This window comes from Chiloscyllium plagiosum, unplaced genomic scaffold, assembly GCF_037043375.1.
Source record: "Chiloscyllium plagiosum isolate Xiang-an unplaced genomic scaffold, Cpla_swu_hap1 HiC_scaffold_19, whole genome shotgun sequence".
Lineage (NCBI taxonomy): Eukaryota > Metazoa > Chordata > Chondrichthyes > Orectolobiformes > Hemiscylliidae > Chiloscyllium > Chiloscyllium plagiosum.
Window position 1 is genome coordinate 40,438,828 of NW_028270157.1, and position 20,261 is coordinate 40,459,088.

Below are 20,261 nucleotides of genomic sequence, written 5' to 3' on the forward strand. Positions count from 1 at the left end.
TCAGCAAAGAGTGACCAAAAAGGAGAAAAAGTAGATTTCATGAGTAAAATAAATAGCTTGTATGAGCTTTTACAAGTACATTAAAAGGAAGAGAGTGGAGGTAGACATTGGTCCCTTGGATGCAGAGACAGAAGAATTTATAATGAAGTTTGAGGAAATGGCAGAGACTACAATGCAATATAACCATCTGTATTCATGATACAGGACACATGGCACACACCAGAAATAAATAGTAACCAAGAAACTCATACGCTTGAATGTAAGTTAATTAATATTCCAGGATAAAAAGTATAACAAAAACCATAAAGTAAAAGCCAACCAATTGTCATAACCGGATAGCCTGAATTCTAACCTTCTGAAAAAGATATTTGCAGAGATAGTTCATCATTTGGTTATGATTGTGCAAAATTCCCCTGATTCTAGAATGGTCCCGATGGAGAGGAAGTTATAAAATGCAATATTGTTATTCAAAAATGGGAGAGAGTAAACACCCAACTAAAGGCAACTTAGGCCAAAGTCAGTCATCAGAATGGTGCTAGAAACAATTTTTTAAGAATCCTTTCACAGGAAGTGGGAGTGATTTGCCAGGCCAGCATTTACTGTCTATCTCTGAAGGTTGTGTTGAGTTTCATTCTTTAACTACTGCAGTCCATGTGATATGGGTTCACCCACAGTGCTGTTAGGAAAATAGTTCCAGGATTCTAACCCAGTGACCCTGAAGAAACAGTTTTACTCCCTTCCACCTCTCTCATCAGTTAGAAGATATAAAGGTTTGTATACACATTCAAACAGACTCAAGAATAGGTTCTTCCCCACTGTTATCAGATTTTTGAATGGATCTCTTAAATGTTAATATTGATCTCTCTCTCTGCACCTTCTCAACAGCTGTAACACTATCCTGCTCTGTTCTGTTATCCTGATACACACGTATAGCACAATCTGCCTGTAAAGCACATAAAACAACACTTTTCACTGTACCTCAGTATACCTGACAGTATTAAATCAAATCATATCAAAATCAACCCTTTTCTCCAGGAAAGAAAATCAGGGCCTAGTTTAACTTATACGCTGGTATCTTATTGTCATCAGTATAAATTTGAATTAAGAGCTATGTCCAATACCACATCTAACAAGTTATTGTTAGTAAATATTGTTTGGCTTTTAGAAATACTCCCAGTTTTGTTCACAACATGTCACTCTTCACTGTCATTATGATGACCTACACAGCTGTGTTGGAAGAGGTAAATAAGTTTGCAGCTGACATCAAAATCTGTGCAAAGATTAAAGCAGTGTCGGGGTTCAATCTGATCCAAAATACTTAGATTTGCTAGGGGTGTAGCCACACAATGGCAAATGGTATTTATTTTAGAAAATGAAATCGCATGCATGCTGATGTGACCAACACAAAATACGTGTATCATTTGCAGGTAACGATGCTGAATAAATACTATTGATAGGTTATTTTTGGTTTAGCCTGCTGGAGAAAATCAGGAAACATGTTTAAATGTAATATTAATATGTAATGGTAGGAATATACTGAACGTTATTGGCTCTATTTTCAGAGAATTGTGTGCCTCTAGAAAGCATTATCAGCTAATGTTGGAGATGCTAATTCTCTGCATGTCTCAAGAATTGGTGGACCAGATCAATTGGGTGAGGATGTTTTCAAAGTCTTTGCTGGTAACATTTTGTTCAGCTGATCTCCTACTTTGTTTCACTGAGGAAGTCAAGTGAATTACTTTACAAAGTATTTTCCTTTATTAGCACTAGTTTATTTCTGTTTTTTCTCTCACAGCAGATTACGTGACTGCAGCGCTGGAGTGGGGTCCGAGGGGAGGAGTGTAAGGGTTGGGGATAGTTTGTGGAAGGAGGCAGCTGGGGATAATGCAGGTTGGGAAGGGGGAAAAATGTTTAGCTATAATGGTCTGGGATGTATTTGCTCAATCAGCTACTCATTCCCTGTTCATCAATGTCGTATATTTATGTAAATATGGAAATTCTTGACAAGCTGGTTTCCACATTTCAAATCTAGTGTTCTACACAAGAATAACAGACATTAAAGCATTAAGTTAAATTTGGCTGTCAGTCACAAAATCCTGACTGAAGCAGCACTGAAATAATTTATAGCACTGAAGCAAAAGCCACCAATGGCAAACACACAAGACCTGCAGTTTCATTTTAATAATCTGCAAGAATCCCACACTGTGTTGTCACATGGAAACCCATCCCCTCACTGCAGTTCCTTACCATTTGCTGAACTATGCATTATTTACTTGAAAAATTAGATTATTACTTAAATTACGGTTTTGAAATGGCTCATTCTGGAAATGTACAGAAATCCAATCATCATGGCACTCTTTTGTTTCATTTATTTTGTTAACAAAGTATATTTCATAACAGTGAATGCTGACAATGGATTTGGATTCCAGGATTATTAGTTCAACTACCAGAGAACTGGATTTTATGTCAGAAGATAATTCTAAGAATATTTTATCTTCAAAGATGGGTATTAAGGTAAACCTGCAAATACCTTTATATTTCCCTCCAATCTTCTTGCATCTCAAAATCTAAAACTTGCTGTCAGGTTCCTTTTATGTTTCCTTTAGTGACTGTCTACATGGATGTCTATTCACATACACACAGTGCATTTGCTGGTTCTTTGAGGCTAAAAATCATGACTTTTATGACAGTAAATGGTGTGTCACTGTAGAACAGAGCAAGTCATTGATTTTAAAGTATCAGATCAATTTTTACTCAAAGAAATCGATACAGATATATAATTCCAGTGCTCCTCAAGGAAATCAACAATTGTAGCCACCATAATCATGCTGCAGAAAACCTGCAGGATTGAACTGCATTCAACTTCATATAAACAGGCAACAGAGATTTTGAAGGAAATATATGAAGAAGATCCAAACTGCCAGGTGGTCTGGTGAATCACCAATCTCCTCACATGCTATCTCCATGACATCTAATGTGAACAAGCATAAAACACATAATCACTTATCTTAAGGAATGTTGGAATCCTACTTTCTGTAAAATTCCATTTTGATCTGAAACCAGTGAGATAAACAAACTCATTTTGAAAACCCCACTGAAATATTTATAAGCAAACTGAAACATGCATCACAAATCTGAAAAGCTGATTTGTTTTAATAAACTAAGGTCCATGGGTTTCCTAAAAGACATAGAGACAAAAAGGCAGAGAGACAATTGTTCAACATCTGTGACTCCAAAAGAGCTGGTGGCTTTCAAACTGGAATATGAACCCTAATGTTTTCTATCCAAGTCTAGACCATTATTGTTATTTCCTTCTGTCAATATGCAACCAAAAGTAATAACTCTCTACATTTTGAACCCCACAGAATTTGGTATTCTTGAATAAATAAGCCTAAATGCAAATGCAACAACTTGCCGCCAACTTGCTTGAGGAGAATATTAACTTCGAAGTGACGTTTGCTAAGAAGTAGTGAATTTCTGAAGGTTAAGATGCAGAGATTTCAGTGTACTTTCCCTCATTCCCTTGTTTTAGCTAATTACTTGGCTGCTGAAACTGCAATGGATGTAAATCAAGCAACAAGGCAGTAAATCTTAGTGTAACAGATTATGAATTCATGTCATGTATGTGTATATATGTTTTGTACATGGTGTGAACTTCAGATTTTAGAGTGACAAAGATAATTTTATATGTAATTCCACTGCTAGCTAATGTTAAGATTTTGTCATAAAGTCTATGCACATGACCATTAGTTAATGACCAGAGTAAATAAATGTCAGCAGCAACGAATAAGACAAGTTGTATCCACCAATCAATTAGATCGCTGTGGAATCAGCATTAAAAGTGTGATTGGCTGCTACCCGGGACATTGAGTTTTAAACTGCTAGCTGTGCCCACACTCTCCTGTGTGAAGACTTTACCCGCTGCTCCTGCTTCTTGCATTCTAAATTTAAACAAAATCTAAACCATCTTTTAATTTGTGGGGAAACATGTAGACATTGTGAAGAAATATTATTCTGAAGCCATTTTTGGTTTTTACTTATTGATTATCTCACAGTTATGAGATTAAATAGCACTAATAAGCTCAGTATTCAACATACTAATGATTATTTTTGCTGTCAGTTTCACTTTGTGCCAAAACAATCAATGGCACGATAAAGGGGCACTGTCTTCATAAAAGTCTGCTTGCAAAAGTAAACCATCTTTCATTGAAATTTTTGGTTTGGGGAAGTAAAGGCCTTGTGAAACATTATCATAATCACTGTGATATGTGAGACAGAGTATACATATTTCAGAGCAATTTGTTTAATTGATTCAAAAAGTGAAAACCAAATTAAATTGATCATCTCAAAAAACATATTTTTAAAATAAAGAATCTATTCTGATTTTCATAGCAGTAAGCTCATCTCATGACTCAGATGAAATTTAAACACTCATACAATTTGTTCCATAATATCTAGAACCAGTGTAAGAAACTATCTGTTGGCAATAGGGGAGATATAGATGGCTGGAAAATGGGAAGCCTTCAGAAACAAGAGTCCAGAGACAGTATATTCCTGTTAGGGTGATTAGATGATATTCCTTACTGTATGGAAACATGCTCTTCGGCCCAACAGGTCTACACTGACTCTCCGAAGAGTAGCCCACCCAGACCCATTCCCCAACCTATATCAACCCCTGACCAATGCACCTAACATTAGGGCAATTTAGCTTGGCCAATTCACCTGACCTGCACATCTATATATTGTGGGAGGAAACTGGAGCACCCAGAGGAAACCCACGCAGACACGGGGAGAATATGCAAACTCCACACAGACAGTTGCCTATGGCGGGAATCAAACCCGAGCCCCTGGTGCTGTGAGGCAGCAGTGCTAATCACTGAGACACCGTGCCATCCAAAAGGTGAAATAAAGGGTGAAAGGAAAGACTGGTAGGGAAAGGGAATGTTGGATGACTAAAGAAATTGAGAATTTGGTTAAGAAAAAGAATGAAGCGTGTGTCAGGTATAGACAGGATAGCAAGCTTTGAGAAGATTTGTAGCTCAGGTTGAGGTTTTGGATGTAGGTTTGCTCACTGAGCTGGAAAGTTCATTTTCAGATGTTTTGTCACCCTACTTGGTAACATCTTCAGTGGGCCTCCAGACAAAGCATTGCTGATGATTCCTCCTTTCTATTTATATGTTTGGGTTTCTTTGGGTTGGTGGTGTCATTTCCTGTTTTTTTCTCAGGGGGTGGTAGATGGAGTCTAACTTGATGTGTTTGTTGATAGAGTTCCAGTTGGAATACCATGCTTCTAGGAATTCTCGCGTGTGTCTCTGTTTGGCTTGTCTTAGGATGGATGTGTTGTCCCAGTCGAAGTGGTGTCCATCCTTATCTGCATGTAAGAGGGTCATGTCGTTTTGTGGTTAGTTGATGTTCATGTATCCTGGTGGCTAGTTTTCTGTCTGTCCAATGTAGTGTTTGTTACAGTTCTTGCACGGTATTTTATCAGTGACATTAGTTTTGCGAATAGAAAGGATAGATTGAATGACTCCTTAGAACTGTATAACGGCAGTAGGGGTATGCTAAAGAGGGAAATCAGGAGGGCAAAAAGGGGCATGAGATAGCTTTGGCAAATAGAGTTTAGGAGAATTCAAAGGTTTTTGCAAATCCATTAAGGACAAAAGGGTAACTAGGGGGAGAATAGGGCCCTTCAAAGATCAGCACGGCATCCTTTGTGTGGAGCCGCAGGAGATGAGAAAGATACTAAATAAGTATTTTGCATCAATGTTTACTGTGGAAAAGGACATGGAAGATATAGAATTCAGGGAAATAGATGGTGACATCTTGAAAAATGTCCATATTACAGAGGAGGAAGTGTTGGATGTCTTGAAACTCATAAAAGTGGATTGATCCCCAGCACCTGATTGGGTGTACTCTAGAACTCTGTGGGAAGCAAGGAAAGTGATTGCTGGCCCCTTGCTGAGATATTTGTGTCATTGATAGCCACAGGTGAGGTGCCAGAAGATTGGAGGTTAGCTAATGTGGTGCCACTATTTAAGAAAGGTAGTAAGGACAAGCCAGGGAACTATAGGCTGGAGAGCCTGACATCGGTGGTGGGCAAGTTGTTTGAGGGAATCCTGAGGGACAGGATGTACATTTATTTAGATAGGCAAGGACTGATTAGGGATAGTCAACATGGCTTTGTCTGTGGGAAATCATGCCTCACAAACTTGATTGAGTTCTTTTGAAGAAGTAACAAAGAGGATTGATGAGGGTAGAGCAGTTGACGTGATCTATATGGACTGCAGTAAGGCGTTCAACCAGATTCACTATATAAGATTGGTTAGCAAGGTTAGATCTCATGGAATATAGGGAGACCTAGCATTTGGATACAGAATTGGCTCAAAGGTAGAAGACAGAGAGTGGTGATGAAGGGTTGTTTTTTAGACTGGAGGCCTGTGACCAGTGTAGTGCCACAAGGATTGGTACTGGGTCCGCTACTTTTTGTCATTTATATAAATGATTTGGATGTGAACATAGGAGGTATAGTTAGTAAGTTTGCAGATGACACCGAAATTGGAGGTGTAGTGGACAGCAAAGAAGGTTACCTCAGATTATAACAGGATCTTGATCAGATGGGCCATTGGGCTAAGGAGTGGCAGATGGAGTTTAATTTAGATAAATGCAAGGTGCTGCATTTTGGGAAAGCAAATCAGAGCAAGACTTATACACTTAATGGTAAGGTCTTAGAGAGTGCTGCTGAACAAAGAGACCTTGGAGTGCAGGTTCATAGCTCCTTGAAAGTAGAGTCACCACTAGATAGGATAGTGAAGAAGCCATTTAGTATGCTTTCCATTATTGGTCAGAGTATTGAGTACAGGAGTTGGGAGGTCATGTTGCTGCTGCACAGGACATTGATTAAGCCGCTTTTGGAATATTGTATTCAAGTCTGGTCTCCTTCCTATCGGGAGGATGTTGTGAAACTTGAAAGGCTTCAGAAAAGATTTACAAGGATGTTGCCAGAGTTGGAGGATTTGAGTTATAAGGAGAGGCTGAATGAGCTGGGGGTCTTTTCCCTGGAGCGTCGGAGACTGAGGGATGACCTGTTAGAGGTTTATAAAATCATGAGGGGCATGGATAGGGTAAATAGACAAGGTGTTTTCCCTAGGGTGGGGGAGTCCAGAACTAGAGGGCAGAGGTTTAGGGTGAGAGGGGACAGATATATAAAGATAAGGGGCAATGTTTTCACACAGAGGGTGGTGCGTGTATGGAATGGGCTGCCGGAGGAAGTGGTGGAGGCTAGTACACTTACAACATTTGAAAGGCATCTGGATGGGTATATGAATAGGAAGGGTTTGGAGGGATATGGACTGGAAGCTGGCAGGTGGGACTAGATTGGGTTGGGATATGTGGTTGGCATGGACAAGTTAGACTGAAGTGTTTGTTTCCGTGCTGTACATCTCTGACTTTATGACTGTATACAGACAGTGCTCTCCACAGTGGCCTCCAGACCATGACAACAACAATGCCTGTTGTTGTCTTCTGGATCTGATACTGTCATTAGATCAGTGAGACCACAGATTCAACGTTCAATAGAATAGCAATGGTTCAGTTTGCCAGACTGTTACTGTTGTGTCTCAACTGAAAAATGTGTTGCTGGAAAAGCGAAGCAGGTCAGGCAGCATCAAAGGAGCAGGAGAATTGACGTTTCGGGCATAAGCCCTTCTTCAGGAATGAGGAGGGTGTGCCAAGCAGGCTAAGATAAAAGGTAGGGAGGAAGGACTTGGGGGAGGGGCGTTGGGAATGCGATAGGTGGAAGGAGATTAAGGTGAGGGTGATAGGCCGGAGAGGGGTTGGGGGCGGAGAGGTCGGGAAGAAGATTGCAGGTCAAGAAGGCGGTGCTGAGTCCGAGGGTTGGGACTGAGAAAAGGTGGGGGGAGGAGAAATGAGGAAGGTGGAGAAATCTGCATTCATTCCTTGTGTTTGGAGGGTTCCTAAGTGATAGATGTGGCACTCTTCCTCCAGGCGTCATGTTGCCATGGTCTGGCGGTAGAGGAGGCCAAGGACATGCAGGTCCTTGGCCTCCTCCATCGCCAGACCATGGCAACACAACGCCTGGAGGAAGAGCGCCTCATCTTCCGCTTAGGAACCCTCCAAACACAAGGAATGAATGCAGATTTCTCCATCTACCTCATTTCCCCTCCCCCCACCTTATCTCAGAACCGCCTTCTTGACCTGCAATCTTCTTCCTGACCTCTCCGCCCCCAACCCCTCTCCGGCCTATCACCCTCACCTTAACCTCCTTCCACCTAAGTCCCTCCTCCCTACCTTTTTATCTTAGCCTGTTTGGCACACCCTCCTCATTCCTGAAGAAGGGCTAATGCCCCAAACGTTGATTCTCCTGCTCCTTTGATGCTGCCTGACCTGCTGTGTTTTTCCAGCAACACATTTTTCAGCTCTGATCTCCAGCATCTGCAGTCCTCACTTTCTCCCTGTTGTGCCTCAAGCTAACAGCATGTCCTACATTTCCAGCTTTCCCTCTCGGTAAAGCATGCCTGTGGAATATTGTCAACAAACCCAAGATTCTTAGGAATAAACTGCAGCAATGCACCCAACTTCAGGGCTACCTCAGTCCAAATTCTCTCCTGGAGAACATCAGTGACCAATTAACTCTTATGATCCTGACCCTCAAGTTGTATTCAGAAGAGTTAAAATAGGTGATAGAAAGAACTCACTACCAGGGGAACAACTTTGTCAGGGGTGGCTTCCATCATTTTAAAATTCATAGTCATAGAACAGAATGTGGACTAACACTGTACTTTAGTATTCACATTGGATTGATTCATTTCGGAAAATGCTCCTCATATTTGGTGCTAATTCACTCAAGTGATGATTATGGGAGTACTCATATAAGGCACAGAGAGTCAGATATGTCATCACATTGCAAGATATATTGGATTGATTGTGAAATTGGTAAGAACAGAGTGCTGATGTGGTGGCAAAAATGTGGTGTTATGTTCTTTGTTATCCTTTGCTGCAGTCACTATAGTGTCTTCAGAGTGCTGATCATCTTGATGGGCTTGGGCAAAGAGTTTTGGTTCCAATGAAGCAGGCCTAAATTATTAGCCATTAAAAATCTAAATGCTTAAATCCTGTGAGTACTAGAAAAATGAAATAAAAGCAAAAAATTCTGAAACCATCAGCATCTGTGGAGAGAGAAATAGAGTTAATGTTCCAGGATGATGACCTTTTGTCAAATTGAAATATTACTTTGAAAATAGGTTTTAGAAGGTGCTAAAGGTGACACTGAGTCTGTGGAAAGATATAGACAGGTTAAGCCAGTGGGCAAAAACTTGGCAGATGGAATATAATGTGAAAATGTGAGGTTATGCACTTTGGCAGGAAAATAAAGGAATGAGTACTATTTAAGTGGAGAAAGACTGCAGAAAGCTATGGCACAGAGGGATGTGGGAGTCTAATGAATGTGTGTGACAAAGTCACACACGTTCATTAGGTTATAGGGAAAGCAATAAAATGATGGTCTTTAAAAGTAGGGAGCTCTTCCAAAACCTAAACAAAGCAGATCATAACACGAATATTGTGGAAAGTTTTGGTCCCTTCATCTAAGGAAAGACTTGGAGGTGGTCCAGAGAAGGTTCACTAGGTTGGTCCCAGATATAAGTCTCAGTTCCCGCCTCAGGCAACTGTGTGTGTGGAGTTTGCACATTCTCCCCGTGTCTGCGTGGGTTTCCTCCGGGTGCTCTGGTTTCCTCCCACAGTCCAAAAATGCACAGGTTAGGTGAATTGGCCATGCTAAATTGCCCGTACTGTTAGGTGAAGGGGTAAATGTAGGGGAATGGGTCTGGATGTGTTGTTCATCGTAGGATCAGTGTGGACTTGTTGGGCCAAAGGGCCTGTTTCCACACTGTAAGTAATCTAATCTAATCCAAAAAAAACGGACTGTCTTAAAAGGAAAGGTTGTGTAGGGCCTGTAAACACTGGAGTTTAGAATGCTGAGAGGTAACTTTATTGAAATGTAGCAAATTCTTAAGGGATTTGACAGGGTAGATGTGGAGAGGTTTTCCCTTGTGGGAGAATCAAGAGCCAGAGGGCATAATCTCAATGAAAAGTGTCACCCATTTAAGATAGAGCAGGAACCCCTTCTCTCAAAGAGTAGTGATTCTGTGGAATTCTTTAACACAGAGAGCTGTAGAAGCTGATTGTTAAGTATTTTCAAGATAGAGATAGATTTTTAATCAAAATGGGAATCAGAGTTTATAAGGGAAAGAGAGGAAAGTGATGTTGAGGATTATCAGTTCAGCCACGATCTTGTTGAATAGTGGAACAGACTTGATAGGCTAAATGGCCTACTTCTGCTCCTAAGTTTTCGTTAGAGCAATAACATTTCAGTTCAATGATATTTCAATTCAATTATATTTTCATACAACCCAATTTAAATAGCAAAATTGTGAACAGTGCAGCAAGTTACGCCAATTGTGACAAGCAGTGATACACACCACAGTTAACCAACCTGTCCAGTGATAAATACAGGCCAACAGTACCTCTATTGCCAATCCATTTGAGACATGAACCTAGTAGTTCTGCTCTGGTTCAAACTACATAGTGGCGGTTGTTGGGAGGGGAAGACAGGAAAATGGTCATTAGTCAAGGGGACAGAGAGTAATCATACTTACTCAAAAGCCACCAGTTGGTATTATTGCCTCTTTTTGACAAAGTTCACTTTTATATACAGTGCTCAGAAACACATTCTTGTGGCCTTTGCTGTGCATATATTCTATGTATAGTAATATCTGTTGGGCTACATCCTCCTTACATAGTACCTGACCCAACATTGCTCTGTTCAGCTCTGCTTCTGTTTCGCCTCATTCACAGCAAAGCATATACATAGAATGTCATGCCTGTCCCTGTAAAGCTTTCTCTATTGATAGATGTGAGACAGGGTCAGAGGGATGGGAGTGATGGCACAAATCCTTTGGTGGGCTGACTGTGTCAGAAACTGAGGGATGTCCAGGTCTCTGTAAAGAAAATGACAAATAAATTGCTGGAAAAACTATTCTCTGACTTGAGAAATCACTAATCGAACTTTATAGATGTTTCGAGCTCGAAACTGCTCACTTCCTCCTTTTGAATATATATAACAGCAGACACACACGCGCACACACACACGCATGCACACACGTACACATGCACGCAGGCACACACATACATACACACACTCATTCTTTTAGCCTCAGTCAATGAGTCTCATAATGTTCTGGATAGGGCATCTGCAATTGCATTTGATTTGACAGCAATGTAATATGGTTAAGGTACAAGCTCCAATGAAATAACCTGTCATTCTGTTTTAATCTTTTCCAAAAAAGTCAATAAATTGTAGTCATTGTAGACTGTGATCTTTAATTACATATTTCAGATATCTATCTCAAAGCAATTGAGAATTAATAACAAACCAACTGTTTCCTCCTCGACTTTGGAGTACATTTCTGATGTTTATTTCATTTTTTGAAGAAGTACTTAATTGGACTCTCTTCCAGATTTGTTTGCCTGAAGGAGAACAGTTCCTATCCGATGTCACACATTGATGACTGCGTCAATTAAAGTTTGGAGGTGCAAGCATTGACTCTCTGGTTAAAATGGCCTTCAGACTTTCAAAAATAGTTTTGAATTACTCAGTCTGAACAATCTTTAATTTTTTTCTCTTGTAGATCCCTCAGTGGTGCACTGAATATTGGGATGATCATTTGTTAGAACATTCACATTACCACGAACCTCATAATTTCCCATTTTCTATGGAAATGGGGAATTGTGTTACTAGTTTTACCTTTGCAGCCCTAGGCAATACCCATATGTGACCTATAACATGTCCGAGATAGATTAATTGGGCCCTCACTCTTTGCAAAATTGACCAGAAATTTAAGAAAATTCTAGAAAACAACTTCCAGTTGCTCTACATACATTTTCTCATGTGTTATTGTATATTAGGAGGCCATACAATTAGATAAATCTGGCACTGTCTGATTCGTCAGCCTCTGAAAGATGGCTGAGGCATTCTAGAATCTTCATTGTGTGACTCAACAGTGATATAACTCACTCTAGAGTTATGAAGGTGAAGCTTTCCTTTGTGCAGGCAGTCAAGAAAACTTACTAGCATCCCTTGCGTGTTCTCATTTGATAATGTGATGGTTTTGCCCACACGATCTATGCAATCTTTCAGCTGAGTATAATTTAAAAGTCCATTCTGGTCACTGCACTGATTGCCAAAAGGTTTATACAGAGCACTGTGCATCCGGCTTGAGCAAAATTGGGGGGCTCTAGATACTCTATTAGACTCCATTAGTCTGTGCTCCAGCGAGTAGTAAATGTCCTCCTGAACCTAGGTCAGATTTTCTGGACTTGGTTGAAGGGATGAGGCCTTATGTGAGAGGACTCTCCATATCACCTAAGAATCAAAATGGTGCAGCCTGGCTTGCCTCTGCTCCCTGTTCTGCACCTGAGTGGGTGAATAAGATGTCTAATTTTGCTAGTTTGCTAGTTTTTCTGTATTAAGTTAAAGATCACACAACACCAGGTTAAAGTCCAACAGGTCTATTTGGAAGTACTAGCTTTCAGAGCACTGCTCCTTCATCAGCCATCTGTTGGACTATAATCTGGTGTTGTGTGATTTTTAACTTTGTTCACCCCAGTCCAACACTGGCACCTCCACATCATTTTCTGTATTAGCTGGCCAGGTAACAGGGACTTCAATGTGTGCCTCACTCATACATCCCCTCAATTAATCCTTGTTACTACCCTCATCCTCCAGGTTGGTAGCAATGGGACAGACTGTTAACTGCTTGTCTCCTTCTCAACAATGGTACTGCCTTCTCATTTTGACATACCCAGATTTTGCTTTTTTCTCTTCAATCTGGGGTCTCAATCTAATAATTCATTTTCACAAGCTTCTTCACTTATCTAAATGGGTCACTAATTAAGCATTTAAGGGTTCACTTGATGTTAACAGGAGTACCAACACATTGTGTCTGGGATAAAGGATTCAAGCCCTAGCATGTTTACCTGGTGTTTGTTTTATCACTGTTTGGGAGTGTTTCAAGTGTTCTCAGGCCCCTTTACAGTCAGTCACTTGAGAGGTCGCTCTTGGAACTCTTCTGTGTAGTCAAGTTTGGAGACTTCCTTTTTCTGTTAGAGGCCTTCAAATGAAGTAAGACTAGTGGAATCACTGAGTAAGTAGCTGGTGGTGAACAGAATAATTTCCAATCCTTTACCTCAGTCATGCAGGGACTCATGGCAGTATGCCTTGATCATTGTTTTTAGTGTCTAATGGTACCATTCTAGCACCCTGTGTTCTGGTGATATAATGAAGATTTCTTTTGGGTCATGGCCAGATTAATCACCACTTCCTGGAATACTTTGAACATCAAGTTTGAGCCCTGGTACAAATGGACTTCAATGGCCTGGCCATAGTTTGTGAAGATTAGAGTGGAAATGCACAGCAGATCAGACAGCATCCGAGAAGCAGGAAAATCAATGTTTCGGGCAAAAGTCCTTCATCAGGAATGAGGCTGGAAACTGAACGGATGGGGAGGGGGGGTGTGGCTGGGTGGAAGGTAGCAGAGAGTGCAATAGGTGGATGGAGGTGGGGGTAAAGGTGATAGGTCAGAAAGGAGGGTGGAGCGGATAGGTGGGTAGGACGATGGACAGGTCATGAGGACAGTGCTGAGCTGGAAGGTTGGAACTGGGGTAAGGTGGGGGAGGGAAATGAGGAAACTGGTGAAGTCTACATTTTGCTATAGGGTTGAAGGATCCCAAGGCAGAAGATGAGGTATTCTTCCTCCAGGCGTCGGGTGGTGAGGGAGTGGCGATGGAGAAGGCCCAGGAGCTGCATGTCCTTGGCAGAGTGGGAGGGGGAGTTGAAATGTTTGGCCATGGGGTGGTAGGGTTGATTGGTGTGAGTGTCCTGGAGATGTTCTCTGAAGCTGTCTGCAAGAAGGTGTCCATTCTCCCCAATGTAGAGGAGACTACATTGGGAGCAACGGATACAATAAATGATGTGTAGAAGTGCAGGTGAAATTTTGTTGAATGTGGAAGACTCCTTTGGGGCCTTGGACGGAGATGAGGGGGGGAGGTGTGGGCGCAGTTTTGCAATCCCTGTGGTGGCAGGGGAAGTTGCCAGGAGGGGAGGGTGGGTTGTTGGGGGGTGTGGATCTGACCAGGTAATCTCGGAGGGAATGTGGCCAAACATTTCAACACCTCCTCCCACTCTGCCGAGGACATGCAGATCCTTGGCCTCCTCCATCGCCACTCCCTCACCACCCTATGCCTGTAGGAAGAATGCCTCATCTTCTGCCTCGGGACCCTTGAACTTCATGGCATCAATGTGGACTTCACCAGTTTCCTCATTTCCCCTCCCCCACCTTACCCCAGTTCCAACCTTCCAGCTCAGCACCATCTTCATAACTTGTCCCACCTGTCAATCTTCATTCCCACCCATCCACTTCACCCTCCTCTCCGACCTATCACATTTATCCCATCTCCATCCACCTATTGCATTCTCAGCTACCTTCACCCCAGCCCCAATCCCCCCTCCCATTTATCTCTCCATCCCTAAGATTCCCAACATCATTCCTGATGAGGGGCTTTTGCCCAAAACGTCGATTTTCCTGCTCCTCAGATGCTGCCTGACCTGCTGTGCATTTCCAGCACCACTCTAATCTTGACTCTAATCTCCAGCATCTGCAGTACCCACCTCCACATATTTTGTAAGGATTCTCTCACCGCTCAATTCTCTCACCGCTGTTTCGCACATATAGCCTCAGGGGATCAGCCACTGAAAAATGGGTAGCCACATCTATTATGATAAGAGTATATTGGTCAGTGTTTGGTGAGAGGTCCCAGGTATCTACCATAACTTTGCTAAATGGTTCCCCAAAAGCCAGTGTGGAATTCACAAGTGCAGGCCTTACCAATAGATGGGGCTTTTCCACAAACAGAAGTGTGGTGGCTTCTACATCCTTGTGGAGCTGTGGACAATAAAGATACTATCTAATGCATGTCTGGGTTTTACATATATCCACATGCCCAGCCACTGGAATTTTATGAGCCATCTGCAATATTTCCCTCCAGTAACTCTGTAGCATCATTATCCGGTGGATCTCTGTCCACTCCTTCTTTGCACCTACGTGAAGGTGTCTCCTTTTCCTCATCAGCACCTATTTTTAATATAATGGAGTCAGGGACTGTTTCTGCCTGAGCTTCAGTGTCAGCAGTAGAAGCTACTTTTTTTTTAACAGTAGGTCAGCTTGTTGGGCTTCTACCGAGGAAGTTCTATGTATTATGTTCTTGGGGTCTTCTAGACTCCTAGACAAGGTGTCAGATAACCAAACCAAAGGGTCTTCTGATTGCAGTCAGCCTCCACTGGTTGAGCTTGTCTGGCCATAGATGATGTGGTCATACAGACAGGGAAAATGCCAAGAAGTTCCCTCTGGAGCTGTTCAGTTTCCCTAACCTCACTGGCCTCTTTAGAGATCCCTGGGGATGTTATTACCTTTGATCACTCCAGGTCATTGCAGAGAAGCTGGTCGATCAGTCCATAGACAAATTAGATACAACTCCCACTCTCACTGGTCCCGGGACAAAGTCACACTCCATGTGCATCCGGTAAAGGGGATGGGCATGTATCTTGCTTCAGCACCTTTTTATCAGTACCTTGGCTCTCACTTCATTCTCTAATGAGAAGATTATGCCTTTTCCCAGCAGGAATGTTTCAGCTGGCTCCACCATCTCCCAGTGTTTCTCTAGGCTTATTTGCCTCACCCTGGGGAAATATGACATCCTTTGGATGCAAAATCCCAATAACTCTCGGGAGCTTGTATAACCTCTTCCACACTCTCAGGAGTGCCTTAACAGGGCTTCATGGATGCAGAAGGAGCCAGAGCCTGACTGCTATGCTCTCTGACTGACTCCATTCTCTGCACAGGGTATAAGTGCCCTGGCAAACCCCAGTCATTTTTCTTATAGCCTCCAGCAGTTGATCCAGATATGCCCTACATTTTGAGTTGAAACAAACAGACTTCTTGGCCTAACCTTTCATTTCTGCACCACCCTTTCTGTCCTGAGAAAGGCTCCCAGTATTTCCCTCTCTCCCATGGGTGTGTGGTTTCCTATCACTCTATCCATCTCTATCCTTTCTAGTTGGCTGCAGGCAAGTAGGGAAGGAATTTTTCTGGCACATGGAACGGATTGGCTCATATGTTAGCCAGCATAGCTGCCTGCTTGCCCCAGTCATTCTATGTTCCTTGAGGTTTATTCTTATTGAGAGGATGTAGGAGTTTTTAAACTCTTCAAGGAAAGTTATTGCACAGGGTTTTTCATTATTGGCTTTCTGTCCTAAATGCCAATGTCCTGTGGTCAGAAGCAAGCTGGTTAAACCTTTCAAATTTCAGGTATATCTGCTTAGGCTGCTTCTTGAGACCATGGAATTTTCACCCACACCCTCATTTAGTCAACCTCTTCCCTTATGACTTCCTGACCAAATGAACCAATACTTTTAAAATGATACAATTTAACCAATTTTCTTGAATTAACAAAAAGAGTTTATTAATTAGTACATGCAAGGATAAATGCGAATGTAACACACATACACATAGATTCGAAATAAAAGTTGAGTCCAAAAAGATAAAAGTTTTTTTTACAAGGTTATATGATTCAATCTCTGAATTGTTCATGAAGAGAAAATAAGATGATGTTTTTAGCCATTACTGAGTTGAACCAATAGTGTTGACTTTGGCACTTGAACAGGTTTCATGATCTTTAGTTTTACATGATTTGGAGATATTGGTGTTGGACTGAGATGCACAAAGTTAAAAATCACACAACACCAGGTTATAGTCTAACAGGTTTATTTGGAAGCACTAGCTTTCAGAGCGCTGCTCCTTCATAAGGTGGTTGTGATACTCCATAACCACCTGATGAAGGGGCAGCGCTCCGTAGCTACTACTTCCAAATAAACCTGTTGGACTATAAACTAGTGTTGTGTGATTTTTACCTTTAGCTTTGCAGATTGGTTGAGCTATGCAGTACTGATTCCTTTTAACATGACTGAATTCCAGCACTTGAGGGTGAGAGACTTTTTGTTATTCTTTCTCCCTTTTATCTAGCTGCTATTAGCTGACTTCTAGCCATCAGAGTGAGAGGATTTATCTACAGCACAATGGTTATTGGGCGATAGTTCATCAATGTGAACCTCACCGTACTCTAATGCTCAAACATGAGAATGTTCATTACTGTTGGAACACACAAATAGAATTAAATTTAGCTTTGTAACTCCTACCTTTGTGTATTCTTTTCAAAGGGAAAACACAAGATACATCTGCAATTTGAGATGTAATCTGCAGGAGGTGGTTTGCTGTTAACCAGGGCATTGTTAGCCCTTGTCATCACAAGTTGTTCTCTCGGATGTTTTTTGATATCTTTTAGATGTCACATCATATCAGTCCCACACATGACTTTTGATAGCCAGCCACGTGGATTTACTGCTGCAGCTAGTTTGTTTCTGTACAGCAGTCTTATTTTAAAAATCACATTTTGCTATTATAAGTTAAAGGAGACATAATGTTTCAGGGTTCTGACCCTTATTTTAATAAAAGTACCTACTTTCCCAATGGTGTTTTTTTTTCAGAGGATTCAGTCCTTTAAGTTTGAGCAGTTAGGCACACTATTATTTTAAAACTACAAGATTTAAAAGGACCTCCCAGCTGTTAGCTTTTGGCCCTTAACTCCCTGGGATCATCACTACAGTTTGGGAAGCCCTTTCAGCCATTGCATGCTGAGGTCTTAGGGACCCTTGTGGCAGAGTGGTAGTGTCCCTACTTCTGAGCCAGAAGACCCAGAATTAAGTCTCACCTCTAATTGAGTATCATAACATCCCTGAATGGGTTGATTAGGGAAATGTACACTGAGGTAGAGGAAACAATAGAATGCCGAGCTGTGACTCTTACAAAGAATGTATTTGAAAATATCAAAATTGTATTGAAGTGCTTCAAAGTGGATCATGATGTATAGAGAAAGTTCAGTAGAAATAAGCCTTTCTAAAACTTCCAGTTTGAAAAGTTTTGATTTGAGAATAATTGCCACTTTGGGAGTATTGAGTGCAATTCTGGTCTCCCTGCTACAGGAAAGTTAGAGGCTTCAGAAAAGATTTACCAGGATGTTGCCAGGGTTGATGGGTTTGAGCTAAAGGGAGAAGCTGAATAGGCTGAGACTATTTTCCCCAGAGCATCAGAGGCTGAGGGGTAACCTTGTAGAGGTTTATAAAATCATAGGGGGCATGGACAGAGTTAAGTGGACGGCATGGTGGCACAGTGGTTAGCACTGCTGCCTCACCGCGCCAGAGACCCAGGTTCAATTCCCGCCTCAGGCGACTGTGTGGAGTTTGCACATTCTCCCCGTGTCTGCGTGGGTTTCCTCCGGGTGCTCCCGTTTCCTCCCACAGTCCAAAGATGTGCAGGTTAGGTGAATTGGCCATGCTAAATTGTCCGTAGTGTTAGGTAAGGGGTAAATGTAGGGGTATGGGTGGGTTGCGCTTCGGCGGGTCGGTGTGGACTTGTTGGGCCGAAGGGCCTGTTTCCACACTGTAAAGTAATCTAATCTAATCTAAATAGGCAAGATCATTTCCCTGGGGTGAGGTGTCCAAAACTAGAGGGCAAATGCTTAAGGTGAGAGGGGAAAGATATAAAAGGAACCTAACCGGCAACTTTTTCATGCAAAGGGTGTATGGAATAAGCTGCCAGAGGAAGTGGTGGAGAATGGTACCATTACAACATGCTTGACATGGAATGTATGTTGTGGACGTTAAGGCAATTACAATCATATTGTCACGGAGTGGAACTTGCTTTACGGAACAAGTTTAACTTTTTTGAAAATTTTGTAATTTAAGTGGATATTGCTTATAATATGTTTACAAGTCTTATAATTAAAATATATTTTTGATTTAAAGAAGTGTAATCTCCCACTAGAAATTATTTTGTAAAATCATAATTTTATTCAAATTAAACATTCAGAAAAAACTTCTTTGTTGAGGGAAGGGAAATTTTATAACACCAACTTTAAATCATTCAAATAATCGAAACAAGTAGTGGTACACAATCTTACAGCGGTAGGAATCCGCAGCTATACAGGATTCACTTTTGAGCAATCGCTCCGGTTGAAACAATCAGCGCTCACGCCAGCCTTGCTGGTCTAACACTAGCTGGCTGCTCCACGCCCTGACTGAACATTACACAGACATCGACTACTGCAAGCCAACAATTGCAACATTTCATTGGAACAGCACTGGAAGTGCGTTTAAGAGTAAAACTTCGCATCCTGTATGAAAACGTGCGCATGAACACAGAAGAGATGGCAATTGTAGAACTGCACAGTCCTTCTGTGTTGACACTGGATTCGGGCCAGGTACCAGGAGCTAGCGCTGTCTCACGTGTCTATTTACGTGTGTAAGGGGATTCGGCACAAATAAACACAGCGTGACCGCTGCTGTAAATGCCTTTGGCGGGAGAGCCAGCAGCCAAGATAGTTGTACAAGCAGTTTGCCGCATATTCCTTAATTAAGTATGACAGTGACCGAGTTTGTGGGTTTTGTTCGCGAGATCTTAACTAGATATCGAGGATTTTCAAAAATTTAACAAACATTATTGTTTCAAGACACATGGAGGTAAGAAACTGGCAGCCGCTCGTCAGTGCGCATATATGAACTAGCCCGGGAAACAGAGCTGTACACAGTACACGCATGTCTGCAGGCGTGCACAGTACTCCGTTTACGGACAGACAAACATTAGTTAGATTTTATATGGGCCGCAAGGAGGAATCATGTTAGGCTCGAACGCTGACTCCATTTCTGTCTTTCATCACGAATGCTGCCAGACTTGTTGAGGTTCTCCAGCGTCTTTTTTTTTGTAATTTGAAATTTTCAGCACCCGCAGTATTTTGCTTTTATACTTGTTACATTTTTATAAGATGTGACGCGATTATCAACTTTGATCACATTTAAAAAGTCTTCCCCACTCCAAAAAAAAAACTGGCAAACATTTACTTGGGAGCCTTCAAAGTTGATTTGAAGTACACTGCACGACAAAACATTTCTGGCATATTCAGCTGCTCTAGCAGCATCTGCGAAGAGAGAAAAAAGTTAATGTTTCAGGTCGATGTCCTTTTGGCAGAAAGGTTATGCTGCAACTCAGTATCAAACCCAAGTGCGTGACTCCCATTTC

The 20,261-nt window shown here is 41.7% G+C and overlaps 1 protein-coding gene across 3 annotated transcripts in view; it reads left to right on the plus strand.

Annotated features, from left to right (window-relative positions):
• Nucleotides 1-20,261, plus strand: part of LOC122559649 (cyclin-dependent kinase inhibitor 1-like) — a 79,884-nt gene that overhangs the window by 27,771 nt on the left and 31,852 nt on the right. Inside the window, exon 1 of one of the 3 annotated variants that reach the window (XM_087997246.1) lies at nt 19,070-19,446. The exons of 1 other annotated variant lie outside the window; for it this stretch is intronic. The gene's annotated coding sequence lies outside the window, so the exon portion shown is untranslated. Of the gene's footprint in view, nt 1-19,069; nt 19,447-19,484; nt 19,706-20,261 lie in introns of those variants that run through there. One more of the 3 variants, XM_043709468.2, reaches the window with a different exon arrangement.